Source organism: Cupressus sempervirens, chromosome 8, assembly GCF_028749045.1.
Source record: "Cupressus sempervirens isolate cs-2001-9-10 chromosome 8, ASM2874904v1, whole genome shotgun sequence".
Lineage (NCBI taxonomy): Eukaryota > Viridiplantae > Streptophyta > Pinopsida > Cupressales > Cupressaceae > Cupressus > Cupressus sempervirens.
Genome location: NC_143125.1, coordinates 604861876 through 604874836, shown reverse-complemented (window position 1 = coordinate 604874836; position 12961 = coordinate 604861876).

Genomic DNA, 12961 nt, shown 5'->3' with positions numbered 1-12961 from the left:
ATATATATATATATATATATATATATATATATATATATATATATATATATATATATATATATATATATATATATATATATATATAAAAGTTATTGTCATGCTAAGTATCCTATTCAGAATTACATTAGGTTGATAAGATAAGATCTCGTGGAATAAAGGCTCGAGGTGTCATAACCTAGAAACTATGTTAATAAGTTCATGATAATTTATGGCCCAATAAAATGTAATGGATTTATTCCATCACTGATTTTGAAAATCTATGACATGACCATGCAAACATCTTGATTACCCAACTTAATTGATACAACTTATAATGTATTACCTCATAATAATGGGATACTATAAGTAATCACACTATATTTAATTGAATCAAAGGACACTAGTTGAATTGTTTACATTTTGGTGATTTTCACCTAAGATATGTATTTGAAATTAATTTTCATGTTGGCTAAGTTAATAGTTATAGATTTTAGTATTTCATCATTATGATAGGAATTAGATTATGATATGGTTCAGAATGTTAGATTGGATCATGCATTTAGATATTAATGTTGATATGAAGATTCTGATATTTTAATGTTTTAAATGCCTTATATGAAAATGATTAGAAAATAAAAGTTGATTATGATGTTAAGGTGAATTATTTAATCAGTTATCCAAGGTCTAGATGTACAAATAAAACTTTTCACAACTTAGTGAACCCATATCCATAAAAACTTAATATGTATGCATCCATTAGATCATTGAAATACATAAACTTTGTTGGTTACTACTCTAGGTGAAAAAAACTTTGTAGAAATGTAAAGATGAAATATAATAGATTCAATAACATATTTGACACATGGATTTTATGTGGAAACCAAATTTGGGAAAAAGTCCTAGTAACATGGTACTAATTCTCACTCTTCTGAAGTGATACCCTATGAAAGGCACACATTGTTAAAAGTTACAATACACACTGGGTAAAAGCACAAACCCATGTCACCATTTTGTAAAGAAAAAGGCTAACAAAAGTATAACTATTCATCTTCAATGACATAAAATTGGTATAATTATTTAGAATTTGAAAATGAAGTAAACTAATGAAATGTGTAGAAATGGTTGAAGTTTAAGATTATAACTTTTAATAATTATTTGGAATAAGAAATGATATATTTTCCTAGTTTTTATTGATAATTTTTTAGTTGCTAAAAAAGATTGAAAATTAGAGGTTTAGTTCCCACTACAAAACTATATGGAAATACAATTATTTCTTTTTGAACTCATACTATGTTATAGATAACATATATAGCTAGAACAATCAAAAATAAAAAATTACTTTAGACCTATATTTTTTCTTTTATAGTGATTCAAATTTCAATTCACCTGAAATCAATAGTTTTCATCTCCCACCACATTTTTCAAAAAAAATCTATTCCAACGAAAAGAAAAATTATACATTCTAAAAGAGGACTCTCTCCTCTAGAATGTCATATAATTTTTATATTTTTTTGATATGTTTTAATTTTTTTTGTTTCTCAAAATTGACATCTTTTTGAGTGTTAAAATACGTGCTTGTAGAATTTTTTAATTACAATATACTATATCTAATTAAAACACTATAAACTCTATATGAAAATATTCAAGTGACTTTGAGCTCTAAAAAAATGTTATTTATATTTTACTTAAAAAAAATAAAAAATAGTAAGAGCTATTGATACACTAGTTTTCTGAAGTAATTTTATTTATTTAGTAATTAGATACAAAATAGTATAAAACATGCATTTAATAGACATTTCCAATTGGAAAAGTGTGAGAAATTATATAACTTAGCTAAAATAAATTTATCTAGATCATATGTTTGAGAAAATATGATTTTTGGATAGAAATACTGGAAATACTCAAATTTAGTTGTTCTGATAAGTCAACCTAAAAGGTGACATAGCTTTGTACTTTTACCCCACTATTAAATGTGACCTAGTTAGAGGATTTCAATCATTCTATTAGGAGTGAGCCTTGTTAGAGGACTTTAGGTCATTCACTTGGAATGTCACCTAGTTAAAGGATTTATAAATAACTGTTAGGTCAACCTTAATATAAAGGATTTACCATAGACTGATACAATGATTAGAAGGTAATAGGAAGCAGGGTAAACGTTAAGAAAGACGCCTCCAAAAAAAGATATAAAATATTGGTGAATGTTTCATTATTTTGAAAAAAAAAAATTATTTATATTGGCGAAACTCTTAATTTTTTATTCTAAATATGATTAATTTTGGTGATTATTTTTGAATCATAATTTTTTTTGTATAAAATATTGACGAATCGCAATAATAATAGGAAGTTCATTAATCACCATGGAATATTACAAATCAAAATTGAACATTTTTTTACCTTGTGGAATGTTATGAGAATCATTACATATACTTTAAATCAATAGTGAATAATAAATATTGGTTATATATCCCTAAATTAACTAATAATTATGATAATTATTGGTCAGTTCAATTTAATTTCTTCAATAATATATTATATTTAGGTAATTCAAATCTATTCATGCAACGAATATTGTGGCGAATATTTGAGTTTAAATTTTTCAATAAAATAAATTATTGAGCGATTTTAAATATTCCAGAACTGAATTTTATAAAACTATGGCGATTTAGGTTGTATCAAATCTTAAATTATTAGCCAAATTACTAGCCAAAAAATTCTAAAATTAGCCAATTTATGAATATTAGCCACTAAATTATACCCTAATAGCAAGGCTTGATCTGATAAAAAATTACAACTCACTTGCAAATTACAAATCTTTTTTTTAGTCCACCATTCTTCTCGGCTTTCACACACTTCACCTTTGATAACTTGTTCACCCTTTAAGAATTCATTCTCTTAAGCCTTCTTGCTTTGCTTGACAATAATAGTCTCTTCTATTTGGAAACTAAATGAAACAATACCCTAGACTCCTTGTCTTTGTTAGAATCTGAAAAGATTAATAACCCAGAAAACTAGTGCAAAGAATAAATATCTAAACTATGAATGCAAATGATACAAAATCAAAATAGCATCATAGAGTTAGTCTCCAAGAGAGTAATGCAAATGCTGGAAGCAAAATAGCATTAAGAGGATGCAAAAACAAGAGATGCAAATACAAGCCAAGTAGCATGCTTATATAGGCTAGGAAGAGGGAGGAGGTGGCAACACCAACCAATGAGGAGCAACCATCTATCGGACTAAAGATAGCAAAGTATCTTCCCAAGATAGCTAATGGATGCTCACATGTAGGAAGGTGACACCTCACAACCATTCACCTAATGAGATATGCTTTATTAACCTCAGCGAGATTATTAAAAGTGTAGGAAAAACCTAGCAAAATAAGAAAAATAAAAAAACTACACTAACACCCCCCCATAAGCGAAGCTTAGGTGGATGCTAACCTAACAAAGCTATGAAAGCAAGAAAATGGGTCCTGGCAACAAGGCCTAATCAGGTACCCAATACAAGAAAAAAAACTAGATGAAGGAAACTAAGCCTCCAATCTAGGAAATGTCCCAAAGAGAGGAACAAAAAAAGAGCATGAAGCATCTCTAAAGCATGAAGCTGCAAACTCTATCAAAATGTTGATTTGTAGAACCTCCATGGAAATAGAAGGCACGAACCATCAACCAAAGAAGCATAGAACAACAAGTGAACCCCCCCATAATGCTGAACAGGGAGAGGGGTGATAGGAACACTGAAATGCAATGCCAAAAACATCTGCAAGAAGAAGAATCAGGAACACCAATAGTGCAATAGAAGTACAAGCATAGGATAAAGGGCGGTGTCACTGACATACTACATGGGCTAATGTTGTGGAAGAAAAATTCACTTGACAAAGGTGGATGAGCACAAAATGGCAAAACATCATGACCCCCCATGGCACTTTATAACTGAGTGCGAGTACAAACAAACACAAGGTGTACAAGATCCCAGATATGCAAAAGCAGGCACTTTATCTCAGTGCATTTATAGAAAAAAGAATGCAGCAGAATAGAAGCATACAATGCTCAGAAGTCAGAAAGAAGAGTGAGCCAGAAGAACAGAAGAAGAGATTCCAGGACTTGTAGAATCCAAGTAATCTGCTAGAGTGCGAAAGTGCAAAACTCGAAGGAGAAAGAACTTGGAGCAGAATTTGGATAAAATATCTCTGCAACTGAATAACTCATAGAACCTTTCAACTATATCTGGCAAGCCCAGAAAAGAGTCTGAATGAGCGAGATATGGCTCCCAAAAGGCAAAATAGAACATCTGGCTTTGACTGCCAAAATAGACTACCATACTATAGAAAAAATAAAAAACACCTGTACCATCATCTCCATCTCAGAACCAGCTTTCCAATGCATTTTTTGGATCGAAAAAATATGTCTTTATGCTCAAGTTACGGAAGAAAAACTAACAGGGCCTCCTCATGAAGAGCATATGCTAAAAGTGAAACTTGGGCACAATAATCAAGGAAACATATAGCACCACTACGATCTACTCAAAAAATCATGCACTTTCAAAAAAAGAATCGCCTCGATACGAGGTTGTATGAGAAAGTTATGATCCTCCGAAGTTTCCAAAACGAAAATCTGAAGAATCTACAATTTCTGAAGAATTCATGCATGAAAATCAAAAAACAACTCCACTAGTGGATAGAGCACAAAAAAATAGCCAAGTTCATAACAAGAATCATCAAAATTGGAGTCCGTATAAGCAAGAACGAGACATTTGAAAACTGCATTCAAATCTGCGATTGCCAACGGAGAGGGGTATGGCTGTAGCTTTGCATGCTCGATTCTACAAAATATACAGCTTGCATGCAAAATTTAAAAGATACCCAAATAGTTTTTCGGGGCTGCAAACAAAACTCAAAAAGCATTTTTCTTTTTGATGTATAGAAGATGCTGCTGTAGTGTAAATTGGATGCCTTTAATAGTAAAAAATGGCTCCAAAAATCAAAAAACGACCCCAGCAACCAAAATATGACATGCAAATGCTAGATCAGCTTCTTAAGTCCATCAATGACATGCTAGAACCTACAAAACTGATTGAAAACTCCAAATATGCAAGTTGGTTGTCAGATTTGAGATTGAAACCCCAGAGAGAAACTGTTTTTGTCAAAACTTTTTTGATTCTCAGGATCATCCAAAGAGGCAAGAGAAGAGCATACTTCATTTTTTTAAAAACTACAATAAAGTTTATTTTCCCCCCCCCAAAATCTCTCAAATAAGGAAACTAAAATCTACTCTTGCACATAGAAAAGCTCTGATACCATGTTAGAATCTGAAAAGATTAATAACCCAGAAAACTAGTGCAAAGAATAAATATCTAAACTATGAATGCAAATGATACAAAATCAAAATAGCATCATAGAGTTAGTCTCCAAGAGCGTCATGCAAATGATGGAAGAAAAATAACATTAAGAGGATGCAAAAACAAGAGATGCAAATACAAGCCGGGTAGCATGCTTATATAGGCTAGGAAGAGGGAGGAGGTGGCAACACCAACCAATGAGGAGCAACCATCTATCAGGCTAAAGATAGCAAAGTATATTCCCAAGATAGCTAATGGATGCTCACATGTAGGAAGGTGACACCTCACAACCATTCACCTAATACGACATGCTTTATTAACCTAAGCGAGATTATTAAAAGTGTAGGAAAAACCTAGCAAAATAAGAAAAATAAAAAAACTACACTAACAGTCTTCCTTATGTTCTTGCACATGGTCCAACCTTTGCTTCTAACTAGCTCTCTCTATAAATAGAGATTTAAGATCTTTTCTTGTTCAAACTCAATCATCCATTTTAGGATTAGGTAGGATTCAATGAATCTACCCATTTTTCCATTTATCTACTCTATAAACTTCTCTCTCAATCCTCTTTGAATTTTCCTCAAAACTATTTACCCTAAATTTTGTGCCACCAGCTCATCATAGTTATCTTCCACATGCCTCACACAATTCAAGAAAAATAATAGCTTACTCAAATTCATCAAATCTATGATTTAGAATTAATACTGACACTTGGCATAAAAATTTTGTCACTTGGCTTCCATACTATTTGTCCACTTGTCCTTTACTAATGAACTTGACAAATATTTAAGTTTATTGTTGCTTGACGTCAACTAAACTTTACTCAACTTAAATTAAGTTCACTCGACATACATTGGAAGTTCACTTTTCTTGGCTCCAAGTGATTTTTCACTCAGCTTGCACTAACTTTTCTTGGCACCTATTGTCCAGTCGATCACACTTCACAGACTCAATTCTTCTTACTTGTTCTTCTAGACTTAATCAGTGTATCCAACCTTTGCAGCCTGAAGTAGATAATCAATGCACTATATCATCATTGTCTTAACTAATCTCTATACTCCTTTTTCATACCATAACTCAACCTTTCCTCTAGGTGTTTTTGTTATCTTATTTGATCAAAACCACCTCATTAATCAAACAAATGATAATACTCAGATCAACTAAGTAGTTATCTTACCAACAAGTAGTAGGTTTGACATTAATGACAAAAAAATGATTGAAACATTACAATCTGATATCAACAATTTCCCTCTTTGGCATTGATGGAAAACTAGTACCAACAAAAATACCAAAAATAAAATAATTCCTTGGGTTGAAATCTCTCCCTCTATCAGCATCGATCATCTTTTGTATAGGCTACAAATTTTTTTTCTAATCAAAAGACAATAAACTCATCCTTATGACTCCCTCATGATCACTCCCTCTTTCTAATATTTAGGTATCTCTCCATAGTTCTTATATCTCCATCAACACTATCTCTGTCTTACTAGGTAGATGCAATTTTCTTTCAGTCATTTCTCCCTTTTTAGTAAACATCAGGTACACTATCTCCCTCTAAGTAAATATTTCATGTTTCTCCTTTTGATTGGTACACTATCTCCTTCTTTGATGACAATGCCAAAGACTTGTCATCTCAACATGTAGATGTTAACAGTTTTAGTTTCTCCCCTTTTCACCTTACTTGTGACTAATCTACTATTTAGTTCCTTCATTACTTTAGTAAGTTCATAAAGTAATATCCACTACATCAATGTGTAAGATACAACATTTAGCTCCAGTTGATGCAGGTCACTACTAATGCTTCTTAAGAAACTTTGGATAGGGGTATCACCCCTATTTTACCTCTTAGATACTCATGAGCATCCTTAGGTAATGCTTTTGTGAAGATTATCAACTATCTACTTTTTGTATTCACATATTCCATCTTCACCTCTTTGTCTTGAACTAACTCTCTCAAGTAATGATACTTGATTGTAATATGCTTAGTCTTTGTCTACATCATAGGGTTTTTTGATATATTCATAGCACTTCTAATATCAAAATAAAGTATCATAGGTTCAATGATTTCTTCCTTCATACCTTTGAGTAGTTGTTTGATCCATACAATGTTTGTATAATTCATTACAATAGAAACATATTCAGCCTTAGTAGTAGATTGAGATGTACAATTTTGTTTCTTGCTAGTCCAAGTGACTAGTCTCTTTCCCAAGAAAAATTCTCCTCCACTAGTGCTTTTTTTATCATCAATGTTTCCATACCAATCAACATCAATGTAGGCTCTCAACTCAACTTCTCATTTTTCTTGTAGTATAGACCATAGTCTTTTGTCCCTTTCAAATATCTCATTATTCTCTTAGCAACCATGAAATGATTCTCCTTAATATTAGTAGAGAATCTTGTAACTATCCCAACAAATAATACAATATCAGGTCTTCTATGCACTACATATTGCAATTTTTCAATCATAGACTTATATAATGTTTGATGCACATAAGTTGATTCATAATTCTTTGGAAACTTGTTTCCTATCAAAATAGGTGAGCTAACTAGTTTTGAATCTTCCAGTCCAAAAGTTTTCAATATCTCCTCCACATATTTAGACTAATTTATGTATATACCATATTTCATCTGATATACTTGCAAACAAACAAAGAACTTGATCTCTCCAAACATAGAAATCTCAAATTCTTTCTTCATTTGATTTACAAATGCCTTAAATAATCCATCTTGACCTCCAAATACGATATCATCAATGAATATTTCAGCTAGTAAAATACCTTTAGCTCCTTCTGTCTTCAAGTACATATTGTTGTTATCATTAGTCTCCTCAAATCCAATTTTCACAAGATAGTTGTGAAGCCTTTCATACCATGCTCTTAGTGCTTTATTTAAACCATATAAAGCTTTATGTAGTCTACATACCAATTTCTTGTTGTTAGCATCAACAAATTCTTCTAGTTTTTCTATATAGACCTCCTCTTCTAATACGTTAATTAGAAATGTAGATTTCACATACATTTGATAAACTTTGAAAGCTTTGTATACAGAGTAAGCAAGCAGAGTTCTTACACTATCCAATATTGCAATAGAGGCAAATGTTTCTCCATAGTCCATCCCTTCTTCTTGTGCATACCCCTTGCAAAGTAATCTTTCTTTATTCCTTGTGACTTCACCATTCTCATCTAACTTGTTTCTATACACCCTCTTGGTTCCAATCACATTCTTATCTTATAGTCTAGGAACTAAAGTCCATGTCTTGTTTTTCTCAATATGTTCAATCTCATCTTTCATGTCTTTACTCTAGTCCTCATTTTCTAAGGCATATTTTGCTAACTTAGGTTATGCATGCTTAGAAAACATGTATCATTTCTTATCTTGTTCCTTGTCATTAGTCTATCAATTTTGTCTCCAATAATTTTTTTAGTAGGATGATGTCTCTTGACATACTTTGACAATCTTGGTTCTACTCTACCTTCCTCATTAGGTCTATCAAATTTTGAATCACTATGTACTTTTGTAATAGTAATTCAACATTTATTTCATGTATACTAATCTTAGAATCACAATGCATCTCAGCTTCATTCTGTAACTAGAGACCTGATTGCAACTCAATTCTTGAATGCAACTTGACATTCATTGTATGTGACTTAGTAGTTAATGAAACTTGATGTTGATTTACAACTTGATTTACAACATCTTCATTAACAAGAATACCTTCATAAAAGTATACAAAAGATTTGTATTCCTCTAGTTCCTTCATAGGTTCAGCCTCATGTACCTCTATATATTCATCAAACGTCACATTTGCACTTTTCATAACTTTTTTAGTGTTAGTATTTAAACACTTATAAGATTTAATTCTTGTGGAATAACCAAAGAATATACCTTCTTCACTTTTAGCATCTAATTTACCATTGCTAAAATCTTTAAGAATATAGAACTTGCTTCAAAATAGCACAAAATATTTTACATTGGGTGAATATCCATACCATAATTCAAAAGGTGTTGAATGAGTACCTTTCTTGACTTGCACATGATTCAAGGTATAGATAGTTGTACTTACAACCTCTCTCTAGTATTTCAAAGAAAAATTCTCCTCCATCATGAGTGTCATAGCATAGTCCATTACAAATGTATTCCTCCTTTTAGCAATTCCATTTTGTAGAGGGGTCCTAGGTGCAAATGTCTATCTTTTAAATCCTCTATCATTACAAAACATCTCAAACTCATTTAATGTAAATTCTCCTCCTTTGTCAGATCTCAAAAATTTTAGGCTTTTTCCTATTTCCTTCTTAGCTCTTACTAAGTACTACTTAAACATTCAAAAAGCATCAGATTTCTATCTCAGAAACATAATTGTCATCATCCTATACTAATCATCAACAAATAGAATAATGTACTTGTCACCTTTGTAGCTTTTCACATTAATTGGTCCACACAAGTCAGTATGAACAATCTCCAAAATTCCTTTAGAGGTGTGAGTCTTACTCTTAAAACTAGATTTTGTCATCTTGTCTAACTGACATTTTTTTGTAAATTATATTGTTAGGTTTCTTCAATCAGGCTGGACCTTTGACTCTTATCACGTTACTAATACTAACCAAGTTATCAAAATTAACATGGCATAACCTCTTGTGCCATAACCACACATAATCAAATTCTACAACAAGACAAGAATCGTCATCCCTATCAAGATAAAATAGATTACCTCTAGTTTGATAACCTTTACTAATTAGTTTCCCATCAGTGTCTTATATCTTAGCTATCTTGTTTTCAAGCTCAACCTTGCAACCTAAACTATTTAGTTGTAATACACTCAACAAATTATAATTAAGTCCTTCAGCATAACAAGCATTGTCACACAAATTTTTTTCTATGAGTTTGATAGATCCTTTTCCTTTTATTAGAGAGGCACATCATTACCAAACCTTACAGTATTTTCATCATAATAATTTAGGGTAATGAACTTACTTTTATCTCTAGTCATGTGATGTGAGAAGCCATTGTCAATGATTCATCTATCATTTTTGTTCACAAAAGACACTAGTGTAGTTGCCTCATCTTCACTAGATCCATCCTTCATTGCAACATACACCACTTCATCATCATGATCATTAGATCCATCTTTGGTTTCTTCTTCTCCAATGTAGCAAGACTTCTTTCCTTCATCTTTGTAATCTTCGTTGTTTTCATCTCTTCTACCTCTGTGTTTTTCACCACTTCTATTTTTCTTCTTCTCTAGACATCTAGCAACAATATGACCAACTTCATTGCAATTAAAACACATGATAGGTAACTTACCTTTGAATTTTCCTTTGTCTTTGTGAAATCTCCTTGCTAGTAGTGCTTCAAGTTATTCTACATCCTCCTCATCTGTGTCACTATCACTAGAAAAATATTTGACATTTTTCTTCTTCTCTTTAGGTTATTTTAATGGCAACTTAGCTTTGAAAGTAGATTCAACATTAATATTTTTGAAATTATCAAAATTAGAGAGCTCAAAGGCAATGAGCCTATCTATCAAACCTTCAAGAGTCAGATTAGAACCTGGTATACATCTCAGTTCTTGTATGGTAGAAAATCTAATAGCATAGATGAGCAACAATGTTCTTAGTACTTTACTCAATACCATTTCATCATCAATAATACTAGTAGCTTCTATTATAGAATTAACAACATCTTTTATTCTAGAGCAATATTGAGAAACATTTTCACCTTATTCCATTCTCATATCATCAAACTTACCTCTAAAACTTTCAGATTCGGCTCTAGGAACATTTGTATCTCCTCCATAAATGGTGTGAAGAGAATCCCACATCTTCTTTTTACTATCACAACCATTGATATCATCAAACTCAAAATAACTTAGGACAGAGGAAATCTCCAACATTACCTAATTGTGTTCTTTCTTCTTTTTTAGATCTTCAATAGTTAGGGCTCCAACAAGATTGACATGCTTAGTGATGATGGTAGATTGTGCATGATCTCCAACACATCCTAGGTTTAGCTTCATTAGACTTTTCCATGCAGGGAAGTTTTCCTTGTTAATCTTGGGTACCACTCTTTTTTGCATCTTTATCTTTTGCTTCTAATACCTTCAATCTAGTCCTCTTAAGTAGATGTCTCTGATACCAATTTTTGGAATTCTTTAAAATAATTGAGAGGGGAGTGAATCAATTATGTAAGGTCTAGAAGTATAAATAAAAAAATTCACATCTTAATGAACCCATATCTATAAAAAATTAATATGCATGCATCCATTATATCATACAATACTTAAACTTTGTAGGTTCATGTCCTAGGTCAAAACAACTTTGCAAAAATGTAAACATAAACCATAATAGATTCAATAACACATTTGACACATGGATTTTATGTGGAAACACAATCTAGAAAAAAGAACCAGTAACATGCTACTAATTCTCACTCTTCTAGAGTGATTCAATGTGAAAGGAAACCTATTAATGGTTACAATACACACTATTAAATGTGACTTGGTTAAAGGAATTCAATCACCCTATTCGGAGTGAGAATTGTTAGAGGACATTAGATCGTTCACTTGGAATGTCACCTAATTAAAAGATTTGCAAATGACTTCTAGGTCAACCTTAATCCAAAGGATTTACCCTAGACTAATACAATAATTAGAAAGTAATATTAAGGCTTGATCTAATAATAAATTACAACTCACTTGCAGATTATAGATCTTTGTTTCTATCCTCCATTCTACTTGGCTTTCACACACTTCACCTCTGATAGCTTGTTCACCCTTCAAACATTTATACTCTTAAGAATTCTTTCTTTTCTTTCCAATAGCAGTCTCTTCTATTTGGCCATTAAATGAAGCAATACCCTAGACTCCTTCTCTTCATTAGATTCTCACACATGACAACTTTTTCTTTTGACCAACTCTCTCTATAAATAGAGATTTAAGATTTTTTTTGTTCAACCTCAATCATAAATTTTAGGGTTAGTTAGGATTAGGTAGGATTCAATGAATCTACCCATTTTTCCATTTGGTTCCTTTAGAAACTTCTCCTTCAATCCTCTTTGAATTTTTCTCAAAACAGTTTACCTTAAATTTTGTGCCACCAACTCTTCATTGTTATCTTCCACACACTTCACACAATTCAAGAAAAAAAAATAGTTGGCTTAGATTTGTCAAATCTATGATTTAACATGAATACTGGCACTTGACATCAATATGTTGTGACTCAACTTTTATACTATTCTTCCACTGGTTAACTTGGAAAACACTAAAGTTTACTGGTGCTCGGCATCAACTAAACTCTACTCAACATACACTAAGTTCACTTAGCATACACTGAAACTTATCTTTTCTTGGCTCCAACTAATTTTCTTCTCATCTTGCACTAACTTCTCTTGGCACCTATTATCCACTTGGTCAGGCTAGACAAAATCAATTCTTCTTACTTGTTCTTCTAGACTTAGTGCATCCAACTATTGCAACCTTAAGTAGATAATCAATACACTATATCATCACTATCTAAACTAATCTTTGTACTCCTTTTTCACACCATAACTCAATCTTTCCTCTAGGTGCTCTTATTATATTATTTTATCAAAACCTCCTCATTAATCAAACAAATGATAATACTCAAATCAACTAAGTAGTTGTCATACTAGC